Here is a 20,259-nt window from a genome sequence, read left to right on the forward strand (position 1 = left end):
GAGTTCCAGAACAAAGATGACTGAAGAGACGTGACAGCTATGTTCCATGTGTGATTGGTCTTAGAGACTTGTAGCCTTCTGTCGGGAATTTTACTTGCAGGTGGTTAAGTGAAAAAGCCAGAAAGCTAATATGACGGACGGTGAGTCACTAAAATAAGTGTGACAAAATATTAATCGCTGAGAGGAACACATGTTGCAAAATGTTAATTAGAAAGTAGAGGGGTTTTTTGAAAAAATGAAATTGAAGCTATTCAGAAAAATACATTAGCCTAATTTTTTATGATAGAGAAAAATAAAATGGAGACAATTTATCACTTGTCACATACAGGATATTTTATTATTTAACTGTGATTCTTGTTTCAAAACTCTTAGTAACTTGTTAGTTAACGCGTATTTCTTTAGTACAATATAATTTTCTTAAATACATTTAGGTGAAACAACATAATAAATTTTCTCAACATTCAGTTTCTTGGCTATCTAATATTTCCTAAAGCCGGGATTCCTATCACCCATTCTTCACAAACACCCTAGACAATGTTAGAAATAAAACAAAGCTCCTAGCTGCCCCAGCCGTGCTTATCTTTTTATAGACAGTTGTATTTCTATACCAGGAACTTCAAAGAGTTCGTTGAAAATTTGCCTAGTCTTTTAATTACATTTTTCGTGAACATTTTGGAGCCCGTTTTTTAATCTGCTAAAGAATACTGCAAAAAAAAAATACTGCTAACTTATGTTTTGTCTAAAGCCTCTTACTGTTTAGTATTTGACCTTCATTATGTTATTTTCATTCAACAAATGTCTGCTTAGTATTTAGTGTCTTAAAGGCATTTCCGGGTTGTAGGAGGGCAATGATTACCTTATTTATCTTGTTCATTGTTGTATGGATTCCTAGTATAGTGTACGTGCAATAAAAACTGATTGAAGGAGAATAGAAACTGACTTGCCCTTTGGAAACCATTTTCTGAAGGCAAACTAAGGCATTATTCAGTTGTAAAAACACATGTAAATGTGCAGCTGTTGCCAGTGCAGTGTGAGACGGGCATACAGCACTTTGCCCCATCAGAGCATTTCACTCTTAGGGCTGGGGAGAAGGAGCTTGATCTTATGGAAGAATCTTTATTTTTTAAATTATGGCATCTTGTTTTCCATCAAACTTATTTATATTCTACAAGAGAATATTCCTCCTAATGGTCATCTCAGTTTATATATATATATGTGTGTATATATATATGTATGTATTTATTTAAAGTTCTATTTATTTTTGTTTTAAAAGCAAAGTATTTGTGAGAGAGAGAGACACACAGAGAGAACCAGAAAGACTTTCTATCCATGGGTTCAGCCCCAAATCGCTGAGCCAGCTGGGGCTGGGCCAGGCCAAACCCAGGATCTCAGATTTCTATCCAGGTCTCCCTTGACAGGGACTCCATTGCTTGAGGACAGCGGCTGCTTCCCATGGCATGCATTAGGAGAAAACTAGGTTGAAAACAGAGCATCTTAACTGCTGTACCAAACATATTCCTTTGTTTTGGAGATACCTTACACTCTGCATAAACCAGCATCCCGGCCGATATCACTGTTGCTTACCCCTAGCTGTTAAATCTTTCCTATCTTGAAACATCTCTACTGGACCCAGCTATTTCCTTTTAGCAACAGTTGCATTATTGTGTTTTTCTCCTAATGGTAATGACAGAACAGGTAGATCAGATAGATGATGCTCTGAAGATAACAAAGGAAAAAAAAAGTTTCTAGACCATAAAAAGCATCAAAGAACTAACAAAAGATGGTACAAAAAAATTGTTGGGTTTAGGGTTGGCAGTGTGACAAAGTGGGCAAATCTACTGACTGTGTCACAGATGTCTTGTGTGGGCACTGGTTCACGTGCTGGCTGCTCCACTTCTGATCCAGCTTCCTGCTAATAGCCTTGGAAAAGCAATGGAAGTTAGTCCAAGTGTTTTTGGCCTCTGCCATCCATGTGAGAGACCTGAAAGAAGCTTTTGGCTCCTAACTTTGGTGTGGCCCAGCCTCTATCTGGGAAGTGAACCAGAGGATGGAAAAATTTATAATTAAAAGGATTATTTACAAAGGTGTGAATACGATTTAGAGAAATCACAAAATAGAGTATGGTTGGGATAACATTGGTGAAAGCTGTTACTACCTCTGAGACTGAATAGACAAGGGAGATATAAATTCTAGAACCCAGAAAATGTTTCAGAAAGGTTACAGAGAGGCTAGCATTTGGTGCACTGGTTACAGCACCACTTGGGCCCCCTGTGTCCCACATCAAAGACCCTGGCTGCAGGTTCTGCTTCTGCTTCCTGCTAATATGTATCCTCGGAGGCAGAAGGTGATGGTTCAAACACTTAACTCAGATGCCCGGATTGAGTCCCATTCTGCTACCTTCAGCTGTTGGAGGCATTCCAGGAGTGAGATGGGGAATGGAAGATCTTTCTGTCTCTCTGCCTTTCCAACAACTTAACCTGAAAAAAATGTTTTAAAGATAACTCAATTTTTAATGTAAAAATTTCAAATCTATAGTTTTTTTATAATTTGCTTTTCCCATGAACTTTTCAAATATCTCATTAAAAAAAGGTCAGATCTGGTAAAAAAAAAAAAAAAAAAAAAGGTCAGATCTGTGAAGAAGCCATATGACAGGCCCGTGGCTCCATCAGGCAGCTACACCTACAGTTCCTTTGCAGTGTGGGACAAACCATGGAAGTGCTGGTAGCAGTAAATAAACAGCCCTAATCTTCTACCCTCGCATCTTCAACCAGTGCTCTCACTGGCCTGGGATGGGAGTAAAGGAACAGTTGATCTGTAATGTCCGTTGGGACCCAGATTAGAGGATCACAGAACGGGAACTTGGGAAGTGTTGACCATGGAGAGGAAGAGTCAGGCTACAGAGAGGTCATCTCACGTCACTTCAGTTGGACTTTCACAGAGGAAGGGAGGAGGGGGAAGAACCAGTCTCTGAGGAGATAGGAAGGGACTGAAGGTTTTCCAGAATGTGTGAGAAATCCTGAATCAGAAATTCAAGAATTTCAGCAGAGCCTGAGGAGATCCATTTTTTTTTTAAAGATTTATTTTTATTATGTTTTTTTATTGGAAAGGCGGATATACAGAGAGGAGAGACAGAGAGGAAGATCTTCCATCCGATGATTCACTCCCCAAGTGAGCGCAACGGGCCGATACTATGCCGATCCGAAGCCAGGAGCCTCTTCCGGGTCTCCCACGCGGGTGCAGGGTCCCAAAGCTTTGGGCCATCCTCGACTGCCTTCCCGGGCCACAGGCAGGGAGCTGGAAGGGAAGCGGGGCTGCCGGGATTAGAACTGGCGTCCATATGGGTTCCCAGGCGTGCAAGGTGAGGACCTTAACCACTTGCGCCACTGCGCCGGGCCCTGGGGATCCATTTTTAAATCCCACCAAGTCACATATATCATAATGAAAGTACAGAAAAATCAAAGAAAAAAATGTTACTAAAAGAAAGCAGAAGAAAAATTAGGTCACCTTCGAAGGAGGAAATGAAAGATAGAATACTGACTTTTTCACATCAAAATGGAAAACAGAAGGTAGTGGATTGATTCCTTACATGGATTTAAATAAAATAATTGCTAATCTCAAGCAAAAACTAGGAAAATTAACCACAAGTAAATATACACTGAAAAAGATACTCAATGTTATCTTACCCCTTTTTTGTTTTGTTTTAAAGATGGATTTATTGTATTTGAGGGGCAGAATGATAGAGAAAGGGAGAGAAAGAGATCTTCTATTAGGTGTTGCCACCCAGCAGTCAGGTCTGGGTCAGCCCAAGCCAGAGCAGGAACTCCATTGTGGTCTCCTGTGTGGATGGCAGGACAGCTGTCACCGCTTTCCCAGGTGCATTAGTGAGATGGGTTGGAAGCCAAGAAACTCCAATACAGGATGCTGGTATCATAAGCATGCAACTTAACCCACTCCATTACAATGGCAGCTGCTACATTGTAACTTTAAAAAGAAGGAAAATGATTCCAGAAGGTGAGAGATAACATGTCATAATCTCTAGAACCACCATTAGTCAAAATTTTTAAAAATATGTAACTTTCAAACTAATGGGTAAAAAAGAAAATCACCTAAAGGAAACAAGAGCGACATAGATCCAGTGATATTTTTAAAAAGTGTGTTATAAAGTAGGAATTTAATAAAAATATAAAAATAGCTATGTTAAGGATTGATTATTCCAGGTAAAATAGCCAGTCTAGATTTTTCCAAAACGATGTGCTTTTTTTTAAAGATTTATTTTTATTATTTTTTTTATTGGAAAGGCGGATATACAGAGAGGAGAGACAGAGAGGAAGATCTTCTGTCCGATGATTCACTCCCCAAGTGAGCGCAACGGGCCGATACTATGCCGATCCGAAGCCAGAAGCCTCTTCCAGGTCTCCCAGTGGGTGCAGGGTCCCAAGGCTTTGGGCCGTCCTCGACTGCTTTCCCGGGCTACAGGCAGGGAGCTGGAAGGGAAGCGGGGCTGCTGGGATTAGAACCGGCGCCCATATGGGGAATCCCGGGCGTGCAAGACCATAACCACTTGCGCCACTGCGCCAGGCCCACGATGTGCTTTTTATAAGAATACATTTACGAAACATGCAAAGATGTTGAAAGAAGTTTGGAGAAGACGTAGTTGGGAAACGCTGGGTAAGAGGTGGCCAGTGTGACATTTGAAGGGATAAGGTGAACACGAAAGATAAAGAGCTCATTTAGTGTTGGTGAATTATTCCCCAGGAAGATGCTGCAGCTGTACAGCTGTATGTATCTCATAACAAAGCCTTAGAATACACGTTTGACAGTTCTGCAAAGAAGATCAACAAACACGTGATATTTGCGGAAGATTTTTAAGAGACTTCCCACTGTAAATAACACACCAAGGAGACAGAAAATCAGTCACAGCTTAGAAGATTTGTCTAACACAGGGCACCGATTTGACCTGGGAGACAGCCAGAGTGTTGCTCTCTCAGTAAATGTAGGGTGTATTTACACATTTTTTAAAAGATTTATTTTTTATTAGAAAGGCAGGTATACAGAGAGAAGTAAGAAATGGAGAAAGATCTTCCATCTGCTGGTTCACTTTCCAAGTGGCTGCAATGGCCAGAACTGAGCCAAAGCCAGGAGCCAGGAGCTGCTTCTAGGTCTCCCACGCAAGTGCAGGGTCCCAAGGCTTTGGGTCATACTCTACTGTTTTTCCAGTCCACAAGCAGGGAGCTGGATGGGAAGTGGAGCAGCCAGGACATGAACCGGTGCCCATATGGGATCCTGGTGGATGCAAGGCAAGAATTTAGCCACTAAGCTATTGCCTTGGGTCCTTATTTGCACATTTTTAAACATTCATGAACAGTTAAAAGTTTTATCATATGCTGCTTAAAAGTAAGTCTCAGTAATTTCAAAGGACTCTGTTTGAATCATACTGAAATTTAAAGAGAAAGAAAAGGCAAAAAGATAAATAGAAATCATCGTATGTTTAGAAATGAGTAAATATACTTTGAAATAAACCAAAAGTCAAGAAGAAATCACAATTTGTAGGAAACAGCCTAAGAGGTGAGGAAATGAGGATTAAATGCATTTATTAGGAAAGATGAAGGATGGAAAGTAAGGCAAATATTCGTCTTATTAAGTTATGAAAAGGATGGCAAAATAAACCCAAAAGAATGAAACTTAAGAGGGAAAAGAGCAGAATAAATGGACTGTAAAATAGCCCTGCAGTCAAGTGATTCACAAAGCCAAAAGCTAGTTCTTGAATAAACGTATGAAATGTAAAGTTTGGTGATTGAGAAGGAAAAAAGAAGTACGTGTGCTAAGAGGATTCTGTATGGGATTCTTCCGTAAGGCAGTATCAAAACCAGTGTTTTGTTCTCCGAATATTTTAGTGGATTGTGAACTTCATGCAGGTGTTTATTAATTGATATGGATGCACAAGTAAAGACATGGTAGACAACCAAGCATTTACAGTGTAATGTAAATATTGAACTTTAAGATAAATTTGATTCACTCCCTATTGAAAGTGACCTGTAAGCTGAGTTTTGAAGGATAAGAGGCATAAAGGTGATGGTAATGGAGGAAGGAACAAAAGATTCATCTGTAACAGCAGGGAGGGGAGAGCCAGCATCACAGTCAAGACGTGTCAAGTATGTAGCACAGGGAAAGAGGAGGAGTGAGAGGCAAAAGGCGGGAGGTGCAGCCTGAGCTTCCTGGGTAAGCTGTAAGAAAGGGCGGAGAGATCAGATAAGGAGGTCCTGGTGTGTTGAGACAGAGGTGGAAAGAGGAGTGGGAAGTACAATCCAAGGGTCTTAGTCATCAGATGGATAAGGGACCACGACAAGTGGGGGAACAGATTCCTTGTGAGGCAAAAGTTACGTTTAAAGTTATGGACCTTAAGGATCAAGAATATGCTAGTACAAAGCTAAAAAGAAAGTATAGAAGATAGATGCCAAGAAGAAACAAGCAGCAGGGAGGGAAATTGAGTCTCCTTTCCCTATTCTTTGTTTTTCCTTTTACAGCTAAGCTTTCCAAAAGAACTATCTGTTTTGCTGTTCTTTCCTCATCTCACATTTCTCCATTTACTCAACTTAGCACAACTCTGTCCCTACTGTTACCCTGAATTTACTGTTCCTATACCCACCAATGGCCTGCTCACTTACTATATGCTTTCCTTTAAAATTTTTTCCTTTTATCTGGAAGACGGAGAGAGACAGGGAAAGATCTTCTGTCTGCTTGTTCATTCCCTACATGCTCCTGCCAGTCAGAGCTGGGTCAGGTCAAAGGCAGAAATCTGGAACTCCATCTGGTCTCCCACGTAGGTGGCAGGGACTCAGCTGTTTGACCCATGACCCACTGCTTCCCAGGGTGCACCTTATCAAAAAGTTGAAATTGCAAGTGGAACTAGGATTCCATGCTAGACACCCTAGTACACAATGGAAGTGGGCCACGTGATATCTTCACTAGCAGATGCACTCCTACTCGATGCTTTTAATGCCTTATTATACTCTGTGTCCCTGCCATCATAAACCGTTGGTGTTTGATGTTGGTTTTACACTCGTTGAAAACTCTTTTGCAGTTTCTTTTTCTTCTTCGCTCTGTGTGAATATACTGTTTTCTTTGTAGGTTATCTTCTTTGCCCATCCCACACAGGTTCCAAATGCCAGAATTGTGTGGTATATATTAGAGTTTAACTCAGAATACAGAATGCACCCATTTGCTAGCTTTCATCAGCTGTAAAGGCTAGAAAGTTCTTTGTCTTTCCTTAAAGTTAGGGATTACCATGTGACACAGTTTTAAGACTCAGAGATGTGTGGTAGAAATCCCAAGAGAGAGTTTCCCCTTCCCATTAGGAAAACAATTCGACAGAGAGGGGTTTGTATTTCTTCGCTCTATATTTTTCTTGCCTCAAACATGTGTATGGAGTTGGAAGTGCAGCTGTAGTCTTTTGATGTTGAGGATGATAACCACATGACAGAGGTGGTAGAGGAAGATTAAGGTTGTTTGATGACACCCTTACACCATATCAGCAATGGTCTGCCCACCCACAGTGCACTTGATGATAAGATACAGATCATAAAATTTAAAATACTCTTCATCCAAGTTAAAATCCTAACTGATGAGAGTGTGTGGTCTTGAACAATTTCCCTTTCCTTTCCTATTCTTCTGCAGGGAAACCTTATTTACCACTGCACTTGTAATCAGCTTCCACAAAACCCACATTTCTTGCCAGCCTTCTCTGAATTTTGATCCATATGTCGAATTGCCTACTGAACAGTTCCACTTGGGTATCTGCATCAATGATATTAAACATAGGCATGGGGCGTGGCCTAGAGGCTAAAGTCCTCGCCTTGAACACACCAGGATCCCATATGGGTGCCGGTTCTAGTCCCGGCAGCTCCACTTCCCATCCAGCTCCCTGCTTGTGGCCTGGGAAAGCAGTCAAGGACAGCCCAATGCTCTGGGACCCTGCACCCGTGTGGGATGCCCAGAAGAGGTTCCTGTATCCTGGCTTCAGATCGGCATAGCATTGGCTGTTGCGCTCACTTGGGGAGTGAATCATTGGACAGAAGATCTTCCTCTCTGTCTCTCCTCCTCTCTGTATATCTGACTTTCCAATAAATAAATCTTTAAAAAAAATAAACATAGGCAGATTTTCTTAATACATTCCAGCTTCAGGTAATAAAACTGAAATGTATATTTGTTTTCCAAATTTTTTTTTATTGGAAAGGCAAATTTACAGAGAAAAGGAGAGACAGATGGAAAGATCTTCATCTACTGGTTTACTCCCCAAATGGCCATAATGACCAGAGCTAAGCCAATCCTAAACCAGGAACCAGGAACCTCCTCCAAATCTCCCATATTGGTACAGGTTTTCAAGGCTTTTGAGTCAACCTCTATTGCCTTCTGAGACTATAAGCAGGGAGGTGGATGAGAAGTGGAGCAGATGGGATATGAACTAGCACCCATATTGGATCCTGGTGCTTACAACAGGAGGATTAGCCGATTAAGTCATTGCACCAGGCTCAAACCTGAAATATATTTTGAACTATAGCAAACATTTTAAGTAACATACATAAGTTACTTCTTGACAGGACTAAGCGTGGTAGTCTAGCTGCTAAAGTCCTTGCCTTGCTCACACTGGGATCCCCTATGGGTGCCAGTTCTAATCCCAGCAGCTCCACTTCCCATCCAGCTCCCTGCTTGTGGCCTGGGAAAGCAGTTGAGGATGCTCCAAAGCCTTGGGACCCTGCACCTGTGTAGAAGACCTGAAAGAGGCTCTGGGCTCCTGGCTTCGGATTGGCTCAGCTCCAGCTGTCACGGCCACTTGGGGAGTAAATCAACGGACAGATCTCTCTGTCTCTCCTCCTCTTTGTGTATCTAACTTTCCAATAAAAAATAAAATCTTAATTATTTCTTGACAGAACATCAAATGAATATTCTAGTTATGATTTTTTGCCTAATTACCTCCAAATTTACTCAAAGCTTTTTCATGGTTATAAAGTCAGTCACTTCACAATGGAGTTGGAGATTTGCCACTTGAGGGAAGTAGAAATTTCTGGGGTGTTGAAGAGTTCAGTGCTGCCAGTGTTTCCAACGATGACCTCAGATTTGAGGACCCCATGCTCCTCGGGTGACTCCCTGATGTACACAGAGCAGACTCACCCTTCTCATAACTGCTCTCTCGATAGGCAGCCTTCGGTCAGTACATTTCAGCTGAGATTCTTAGCCATCACTTCTCTTGGTGGCGATGAGCTAGCTCTGCTACAACTCCATTGCTGTCTTAATCATGACACACCCTTCAATATTTTAATTTAAAACATAAGAATGTCCTTTGATGTGTGGTTGAACTAGTCTTGACTAAAAAGCTTGTGTAGGTTCAAAGACTGGTGAGAGTGATCACATAAATGATTTATTATTCACTATGAAACATAGGGAAAAAAACGTGAACAAATTTAAGATCAATCTTATGAATAAATTCCCCGAAGTATACATTTATGTTTTCTGGTGATTGGTAGTCTAGGATGCCCATGGAAATGAAAAACCTTTCAGGTGAAGTGTAGCAGGAACAATGGCCTTGCTGCTTTTTATATAATTTTTTAAGTATTTATTTTTATTGTAAAGTCTTATATAAAGGGAGGAGGAAAGACAGAAAGATCTTCTGTGTACTGGCTCACTCCTCAACTGGCCGCAGTGGTTGGAGCTGAGCCAATCTGAAGCCAGGCTCCTCTTCCCTCTTGTCTCCCACTTGGGTGCAGCATCCCAAGGCTTTGGGCCGTTCTCCAGTGCTTTCCCAAGTCATAAGCAGAGAGTTGAACAGGAAGTGGGCCCCCTGGGACACAAACTGGCGCCCATATGAGACTCCAGCAGTGCAAGGCGAGGACTTTAGCCACTAGGCTACCGTGCCAGGTCCCCCACTTTTTATGTGATTTAAAACCAGAATCAGGCAAGATGGGACAGTCATGGCTGTCTTGGCAAGAACAGCTGCATGAGGAAATCACTGCTGTGCCATGGAACCATAAGTTCCAGTTCACATGGATTCCACAAAACTACTCTAAGTTTTAGTGCAGCAGGCATAAACATAGTTTTCAAAAGGATAAAGCCTTTTCTTTGGATTTCAGAACTCATATTTCTTGGGCTAGCATAATATTTAATTAAAGTATGTAATTAAAGTAACAGGCACAACTAGAAAAACAGGTTTTGGAGCAAATTTGTCTAACTTGTAAGGATATAGCCCAACGTCTGGCGACAGAAGTGCATGATCATGCTGGAAAGTAGCCTACTTACCTGTTCAGTATGCCATGGGTAACAGTCCATTTGTGCAAGGAAACAGTGAATGCAGCTTCATTGAGTGTGTTAGGTCACAGGAGGCAGGTCAAGAACATTTACTGGGTCTATAGCTATGTACATGATAAGGATTTGTGTGTGTTGGAGTTTGAGAGGATATCTCCATCTGTCCATGTTTTTTTTATGATAATTCATATGCTGTCATATCCCGAAGGGGAAATTCCTCAGTTGTTTTTAATAGGTTCTCCATTTGTGACTTCAAGTTGCAACCTATGGCAAAGGTGGTTCTGCATGTTCACATTTTTCTTCCTGGATGCCAAGTGCTTAGGTTGCAACTTCTCTCACAGCTTGGGTAATGTGATGTGGGTGGAACTGACGTAAGCCTTTTTTAGGCTTGGCCCTAAAATATTGTTGGGCAATCTTCCAACCTTATCTTTACTACTTAACCTTGGAGGCCTCATGATCCAGATGGTGTAGCTGTAAGATTGTAGCTATAAGATGATAGAGATTTACCTGAAGTACAAGAACTGTCACAGGATTGAGAAATACACTTCTGTGATATTACACCATTGTAATTTAGGGTTTGTCAGCTGGGGTAGACGGTGATTGATCACTGTGATTAGTGTGCCCACTCACATAACATCAGCAACTGCTAAGATTGGTTACTTGTCAGGGGGACCGGATAGTAGCAGGACAATTGGGGGGTGAAAACTTTCATCTTACATTTGTAACATATTTATATATAAACACATACAAATATAGTACATATCCATATGTTTTCAATGATTGAGGCTTATTCTGAGAAATATATTATTAGGCAAAATTCATCATTGTGTGAAGCTCATGGAGTATACCTACACAAACTAATATGTTGAGAAGTCGTTAGATGAGGGTCTGGCACATTGCCTGGTGGCTAAGGTCCTTACTTTGCACTCACTGGGATCCCATATGGGTTTGTATCCTGGTGGCCCCACTTCCCATCCAGCTCCCTGCTTGTGACCTGGGAAAGCAGTTGGGACCCTGCACTCATGTGGGAGACCCGGAAGAAGTTCCAGGCTCCTGGCTTCAGATGGGCTCAGTTCCAGCCATTGCGGTCACTTGGGGAGTGAATCAGCAGACAGAAGATCTTCCTCTCTGTCTCTCCTCCCCTGTATGTATGACTTTCCAATAAAAAATAAGTAAATCTTTTTAAAAAGTCATTAGATGATAGAATTTTTTTAATTTTAGTATTTATAGTGCCCATCACTTTCTCAGAGATAAGTATTCTTTTCGGACTTCTGTTGTGATCCATTAATTTTATTTTTTCTTGAGCTTTCATATATGTAGATTCATGTACTGTTTTTTTTTTCTCTCTGTCAGACTATTTATTTTCGGGCCTGGCGCGGTGGTGCAAGTGGTTAAGGTCCTCGCCTTGCACACCCGGGATCCCATATGGGCGCCGGTTCTAATCCCAGCAGCCCCGCTTCCCTTCCAGCTCCCTGCCTGTGGCCCGGGAAAGCAGTTGAGGATGGCCCAAAGTTTTGGGACCCTGCACCCGCGTGGGAGACCTGGAAGAGGTTCCTGGCTTCAGATCGGCATAGCATCGGCCGTAGCGCTCACTTGGGGAGTGAATCATCGGACGGAAGATCTTCCTCTCTGTCTCTCCTCTCTGTATATCTGCCTTTCCAATAAAAATAAAATAAATCTTTAAAAAAAAAACCTATTTATTTTCATTTTATTTGGAATACAGAAAAACAGACTTCTCCCAGTGGCTGATTCACTCCCTAAATGCTTGCCAATGCTTTGTAAAATCAAAGTCACCCTGAACCCAGTTTGGGGCTCCCATGTGAGTACCAAGAACCCATACACCTGTGCTGTCTTTGCCTCCTGCCAGGAAGCTGGATCAGAGGCAGAGGAGCTGGGACCTGGACCTGGTACTTTGATACGCCATGCAGGGTCTGAACTAACGACTTACCTACTTTGCTAAATTCCCAAAACCAACCTCTTTCTTTTCTCTCTCTTATTTTATTCAGCGTGATACCTGTGAGGTTAATCTGTGTCATTGCATGAATCAATAGTTCATTCTTTTTATCTTGTTGCTTTATAGTATGTTGAATGAACGTAACACATTTATTTATTTATTTTCTTCTGTATGAACATTTAGGCTTTTCCCAGTTTGGGATATTACAATAAAGATAAGAAATCAAGCTGTGAAATTTTTTTTAAAAGATTTATTTATTTATTGGAAAGTCAGATACACAGAGAGGAGGAGAGACAGAGAGGAAGATCTTCCATCCAATGATTCACTCCCCAAGTGAGCGCAATGGCTGATGCTATGCCGATCCAAAGCCAGGATCCAGGAATTTCTTCCAGGTCTCCCACACGGGTGCAGGGTCCTAAGGCTTTGGGCCGTCCTCGACTGCTTTCCCAGGCCACAAGCAGGGAGTTGGATGGGAAGTGGAGCTGCCGGGATTAGAACCAGTGCCCACATGGGATCCTGGTGCATGCAAGGCGAGGACTTTAGCCTCTAGGCCATGCCGCCGGGCCCAAGCTATGAAAATTCTTGATAGACATATGTGTTCAGTGAATGTCCTAGGCAGTGCCTTAAGCTACCACATTAAGTGCCCATTTTATAAATTAGGTTTTTTAACATTAAAATATTCTGGAATGCAGGATGAGTGTTTGTTGCAGCAGGCAGTGCTGCTTGGGACATCCACATTCTATATCAGAAAACCTGGGTTCAAATCCTATTTCCATTTCCAATTGAAACCTACTGCGAATGTGTACCCTGGGAGATAGCAGATAATGAATGGCTCAAGTACTTGAGACCTTAACGCTCATGTGTGAGACTCAGATAGAATTCCTGGCTCCTGGAATCTGGAGACTATCTGGCGAGTATTGATCATCTCTGTCTTTGTCTCTGTCTTTGCTTTATTGCTCTGCTTTTCAAATAATGGAAGATTTCCAAGAAGAAGATAGTTATTATAAGTAGGTTTTTGGAAAAACCTGAATTTGACAGTAGCTTTTTTCTCTGTATTTCCTGGCTTCCTCTGTGATGCTTCTCCCACAGGGGTCCCAGGGGCCTCTATGGGGCCTGCACCAGGGCCTGCACCAGGCTGCTTGGACATTCAGCCGCCAAGACTGTCTTTCCTGAGTAGGAGGCTTGCTTTGGGCATTTCATTGTAGTAACAGAAAGCTGACTAATACAGTGAGTAGAGACAATTTTACTTCTTTTCGATCTTTATAACTTTTGTTTGTTTTCCACTTTGTCTTACTGACCAGTACTTTCAGAATATGTTGAGTAGAATTAATGGCAGTAGGCTTTAGTATCTTATCCCCAGGATCATGGAGAAATATGTTTAATATTCCACACATCCCTGTGATGTGAATGAAAAGGCTTTGTTAACAATTTTTTCAAACTAAGAGAGTTCCTTTTTATTCCTCCTACACTGTTATTTATTTTGCAGATTGAATAAATCTCCTCACACGTGCTAAACCCTACTTCCATTTAAGAGGACTGTGTTTCATATTTGATAACCTTTTATATTTTTTCGGACTTTATTGTCACAGAACAGAGCTGCCTCAGCTGTTTCACTCCCCAGATGCTCCCAGCTGCTGGGACTAGGTGAAGCCAAAGGAAGGAACAAGTAACCTCCTCATCTCCCACATGAATGGCAGAAAGCCTGTCCACTTAAGCACCATCACTGCCACCCAGGCCTGGAGTCAGGAACTGGAACCACATATACAACTCAGCAACTCCAGTATGAGATGTGAGCCAACTCCAATAACTTTTTATAAACAGTTTTGGACTTTCTCTTATTTATTTGTAGAAATGCTTTATATATGAGGTTACTTTTCAACATTCATAAAAAGCAGAAGTAGAAGATAAGCTTAACTTAGTGCACACATGTTTGAAATACATGCATCCAAGGAGACTTAGGAAAATTGCGCGCAGCAAGAGGTGTTTGATACAGTGATTAATACACTGCTTGGGATGCCTGCATCCCATGTCGTAATACCTGGGTTTGATTCACCAGCTCTGCTTGCTTCCATGTCCAGCTTTCTGCTGATGTGCACGTTGAGAGGCAGCATGTGATGGCCCAAGCAGTTGGAGCCCTGTCGCCTACATGGAAGACCCAGGTTGAGTTCCAGGATGCTAGCTTGGTTTGGTCCAGCACCAGCTGTTGTAAACATTTAGGGAGTGAGCCAGAAGATGGTCTTTTTTTTTTTTTTAAGATTTAATTTTTTTTATTACAAAGTCAGACATACAAAGAGGGGGAGAGACAGAGAGGAAGATCTTCCATCCAATGATACTCCGCAAGTGACCACAATGGCTGGTGCTGTGCCGATCCCAAACCAGGAACCAGGAACTTCCTCCAGGTCTCCCACGCAGGTACAGCATCCTAAGGTTTTGGGCTGTTCTCGACCACCTTTCCAGGCCACAAGCAGGGAGCTGGATGGGAAGTGGAACTGCCGGGATTAGAACCGGCACCCATATGGCATGCTGGCGCGTTCAAGGTGAGGACTTTAGCTGCTAGGCCACGGCACCGGGCCTAGAAGATGGTCTTTTTCTCTCTCTCTGACTTTAAAAAAAAGAGAAAATAAACAAAATAATTTAAAAAAATGTATACACACATAAGGTTAAATGCATTGACATAGCATGCCAGCATCCCATATGAGTACCATATGAGCTCCACTTCCAATCCAAGTTCAAGCTTATGGCCTGGGAAAGCAACAGAGGTTAGCCAAAGCCTTGGGACCCTGTACCTGTGTGGGAGACCTGGAGGAAGCTCCTGGTTCCTGGCCTCAGAGCAGCCCAACTTTGGCCATTGCAGCCATTTGTGGAGTGTGCCAACAGATGGAAGATCTTCCTCTCTTTATCGCTCCATCTTTCAAATAAAATTCATCCTTCAAATAAAAATAAGTCATTTTTAAAAAGTATATGTGGGGCCCGGCACGGTGGCGCAAGTGGTTAAAGGTCCTCGCCTTGCACACCCGGGATCCCATATGGGCGCCGGTTCTAATCCCAGCAGCCCCCCTTCCCTTCCAGCTCCCTGCCTGTGGCCCGGGAAAGCAGTTGAGGACAGCCCAAAGTTTTGGGACCCTGCACCCACGTGGGAGACCCGGAAGAGGCTCCTGGCTTCGGATCGGCATAGTATCGGCCCGTTGTGCTCACTTGGGGAGTGAATCATCGGACGGAAGATCTTCCTCTCTGTCTCTCCTCTCTGTATATCTGGCCTTTCCAATAAAAAAAAAAATAGTAAAAATAAATCTTAAAAAAAAAGTATATGTGCACATAAATACGTGCATACAATGAAAAACTATGTGTGGATTTAATTTTTATTTGCACCAAAATGAAGTTTTCTTTTAATCTTATCTTTCCATGGACTTTTGGAAGTCTCCTCACACTAGGAAGTTCTTTATATTGTGAATCACAAGTACTGTTTTGCCAAATTATACAGGTACTAAAAGCTTCTTAAGGAAGTAACAATAAAACCAGCTTCTAGAGAGATGACAAGGACAAAGCACAGTGTCCTGAGTCACTGTGCAGGAGCATGATCTACCTAATTATGAGACTCTGAAATTGGATTACAATGTTAAAATCTCTATAATCTCTTCTCAAAATCACATTTGAAGTGAATTACTAAAAGGCTGCAGATGAAAGGAAGGGTGTGCCAATTTGTCTCTGAAGATTTTCTGTATTTGCACAACACTCCCTTCGCACACCTGCTTTAGATATTTGTATCCCTTGTTTTCATTAGCTTTTACTGTGGAATAAGCTACCCACACCCCACCAACAACTCAAACTTAGTGGTTTTAAAAAAATGTTTATTATCTCTCATCTTTCTATGGATTGATCAGGTCAGCCATGTGGATATCTTGTGCAGTCTCTCATGAGGCTACAATCAGATGGTAGTTAAGGCTGGTGTAATCTCAAGACCTGTGCCAAGAGTTTTGGTGAGAGTTGGATGGTTAAAATAATGTAGTTGTAGATGAGCCTCAGAACAATTATGCCACATGTAAGAAATAAGCTGTATAAAAAAAGGTTATGTGACCCAAGATTCTATTTCTATGAGAAAACTATGAAGACAGAAAATGGACTGGTCAGTTGCCAGGGGCTGGAGAAGGGAGGAAATAAGAAATGAGGAATTAATGCTTAAAAGGTGTGGAGTTTGTTTGCAAAGCAATAAAAATGTCTTGGAACTAAATAGTGATGATAGAGCCCAGTGCAGTAGCCTAGCAGCTGAAGTCCTCTCCTTGCACACACTAGGATCCCATATGAGCACTGATTCTAATCCCAGTGGCCCTGCTTTCCATCCAGCTCCCTGCTCATGGCCTGGGACAGCAGTGGAGAGTGGCCCGAAGCCTTGGGACCCTGTATCCACATGGGAGACCCAGAAGAAGCTCCAGGCTCCTGGCTTCAGATCGGCACAGCTCCAACAATTGTGGTCACTAGTGGAGTGAATTAGTGGACAGAAGCTCTTCTTCTCTGTCTCTCCTTCTTTCTGTATGTCTGACTTTCCAAAAAAGAATAAATAAATAAATAATCCTAAAAATATTGCGATGGGATTTAATAGCACTAAATTGTATACTTTATAATGATTTAAGACAGATGTTATATGATTTTTTTAATTTTAATTTTTAAAGTCAGTGGGGGTAACCTCAGCCTTTCTTTCCTTACATGTAATGAATCTGTGTGCCTAATTTGGACTCTGACGACAAGGCACTGTCAGGGACATCACACTGTCACAGGGCAGGTGCCTTCCCAGACAACAAATGGCCCAAGACAAGACAGTAGAACCTGCTTAGCCACTTAAAGGCTCCGCTCAGAATGGATCATTGCCGCTTCTGCCGTGTTGTGTTTATCAGAGTAGTCACACAGCCAGCTCCTACTCAATGAGACGGAGGAATGGATGCCTGGCTCTCACGTTAGGAGCCAGAACTAGAACTTGAGCTCATGTATGCTCTTTAAAAAAAAAAAAAAAAAGATTCATTTATTTTTTATTGAAAAGGCAGATTTACAGGGAGAAGGAGAGACAAAGATCTTACATACACCGGTGTACTGCCCAAGCAGTCGCAACGCCTGGAACTGAGCTGAGCTGATCCAAAGCCAGGAGCCAGGAGCTTCTTCCAGTCTCCTACGTGGGTGTAGGGGCCCAAACACTTAGACAGTCTTCCACTGCTTCCCCAGGAACATTAGCAGAGCTGGATTATAAGTGGAGCAGCTGGGACTCAGATTGGCGTCCATATGGGATGCCAGCACAGCAAGTGATGGTTACACCTACTGTTTCAGTGCTGGCTACAAAATACAAGTTTTCTACAACTAAAATTATTGGCCCACACTCTGAATAAACAGATCAATATAACAGAATAAAAGATGCAGAAATATACCCAATTCCACAAATTTAGGATAGTTATGGACACTTTATTAAAGGAGATTTAGCAAAGCAAATTTAGGATGAAAACACCTTGGAGCCCATTGTGGTCTTGGGAAAGGCTGCCTGTGTTGCTGGCATCCTATATAGATGCTGGCTCTACCCCAACTACTCCAGTTCTTTCTTTCTTCTTTTTCTTTTAAACATTTATTTATTTTTATTGGAAAGTCATATTCACAGAGAGAAGAAAAGAGAGAGTAAGTGTTACTCCATTTCTGATCCAGTACTCTTCTTAAGGCCTGGAAAACCAGTGGAGGATGGTCCAAAGCCTTGGAACCTGCACCCACATGGGAGATCGAGAAGAAGCCATTGTGGCCATTGTGGCCGTTTAGGGAATGAACCAGCCGATGGAAGACCCCTCTTTCCGTAATATCTGCCTTTTAAGTAAAAATAAATAAATCTCTTTTTTAAAAGTAGCACTTCAAATCAATTTGAAAGTAGAACTTTACTAAAAGATTTTTTAAAATTAATTGGAAAGGCATGGTGACAATGAGAAAGCGAAAGACAGAGATCTTCTGTTAGTTCATTTTACAAATGCCTACAACATGGGGGGCTGGGAGAGCCCAAAGCCAGGAGCTCAGGATCAACCCAGTTCTTCCGTGTGGGCGAGAACTACGTGAACCATCAGCTGCTGCTTCCGCAGGCGTGCCTTTCTGGGAAGCTGGAAGTGTAAGCACAGTCAGATCTTGAATTCAGGCACTCCACTAGGGGAGGCAGATGCTCACCCTAACCCTTCTTAAATTTTTTAAAGATTTATGTTATTTTGATTGGAAAGTCAGATATACAGAGAGGAGGAGAGACAGAGGGGAAGATCTTCCATCCACTGGTTCACTCCCCAAGTGGTCTTAATGGCTGGAACTGAGCTGATCCGAAGCCAGGAACAAGGAGCTTCTTCCGGGTCTCCCACGCAGGTGCAAGGTCCCAAGGTTTTGGCCTGTCCTCGACTGCTTTCCCAGGCCACAAGCAGGGAGCTGGATGGGAAGCAGGGCCACTGGGCTTAGAACCAGCACCAATATGGGATACCATTGCGTGCAAGGTGAGGACTTTAGCTGCTAGGCTACTGTGCCAGGTCCTCTCCATATTTTTTTTAAAAGATTTATTTATTTGAAGGGCAAGATTACAGAGAGAAGAAGAGAGAGAATCTTCTATGTCTCCCACGTGAGTTCATGTGTCCAAGTACTCTGAACCATCTTCTGCCTTCCCAGGCACTTCCGCAGGGAGTAGAGTCCCTAGGACTCAAACCAGTGTCCAGATGGGATATAGACATTATAGGCAGAACTTTAACTTTTATTCCACAATGCCAGCCCCAATATTCTCCAATATTGGAAATTTGTTTGCAGGTATATTAATCCAGTGATTTATGATGGTATTCATATAGGCCAGGTGCAGTAGCCAGCTGCTTAAGTCTTTACCTTGCCTGCACTAGGGTCCTATATGGGCACTGGCTCATGTCCCGGCAGCCGCACTTCCCATCCAGCTCCCTGCTTATGGCCTGTGAAAGCAATTGAGGATGGCCCAAAGCCTTTAGAACCTGCACCGCGTGGAAGACCTGGAAGAGGCTCCTGACTCCTGGCTTTAGATCAGCACAGTTCCAGTCATTGCGATCATTTGAGGAATAAATCATTAGATGGAAGATCTTCCTCTGTCTTTCCTCCCCTCTCTATATCTGACTTTTTAATCGAAATAAACACATCTTTTTAAAACTTTCCTTTAGAAGTGGTATTCGGGCTCCAGGGCAGTTATCCTATAGAAATTAATGTGTAAGACCATACCAAAATGCAAACATGGATTTGCATTACAGTCTTATTGTAATAATAAAAAAAAGTTGAAAAGTGGTGGACATTTGATGTAGTGGCTATCCACCACTTGGAACTTCTGCATCCCTTATAGGATGACTTCAGTTCAATTTCACAGTAGAACTTCGTGGTTCTACAATCATTATTTTCTCAATGCAGTGCTGGAACACCTCTGCCCATCTGCAGTCCACCAGAGTGCCCCTTGTAGTGCTAGTAAACTGCTAATATACATTGTAGTTGTACACGTTTGCCTTTTTTGCACATGTCATATGAATAGAATTATAAAGTATGTCGTATGTATCTGGCTCTTTGAGATTCAACTACTGTGTAGCCTCTATCAGTTGTTTGGTTCTTTTTTTTTTTTTAATATTTATTCACTTTTATGGAAAGGTGAATATACAGAGAGGAGGAGAGACAGAGAGGAAGATCTTCCATCCAATGATTCACTCCCCAAGTGGCTGCAACGGCCGGAGCTGAGCCAGTCCGAAGCCAGGAGCCAGAAGCCCCCTCTGGGTCTCCCACATGGGTACAGGGTCCCAAGGCTTTGGGCTGTCGTCAACTGCATTCCTAGGCCACAAGCAGGGAGCTGGATAGGAAGTGGGGCTGCTGGAACTAGAACTGGTGCCCATATGGGATCCTGGTATGTTCAAGGCAAGGACTTTAGCCACTAGGCCATCGTGCCGGGCCCAGTTGTTTGGTTCTTAAAAAACTGCTGTGAAGCTCCTCCACTGCACAGTTATACTACATGCTAGTGATCC

The sequence above is a fragment of the Ochotona curzoniae genome, unplaced genomic scaffold (assembly GCF_017591425.1).
Source record: "Ochotona curzoniae isolate NIBS_2020 unplaced genomic scaffold, NIBS_Ocur_1.0 scaffold_4701, whole genome shotgun sequence".
Classification (NCBI taxonomy): domain Eukaryota; kingdom Metazoa; phylum Chordata; class Mammalia; order Lagomorpha; family Ochotonidae; genus Ochotona; species Ochotona curzoniae.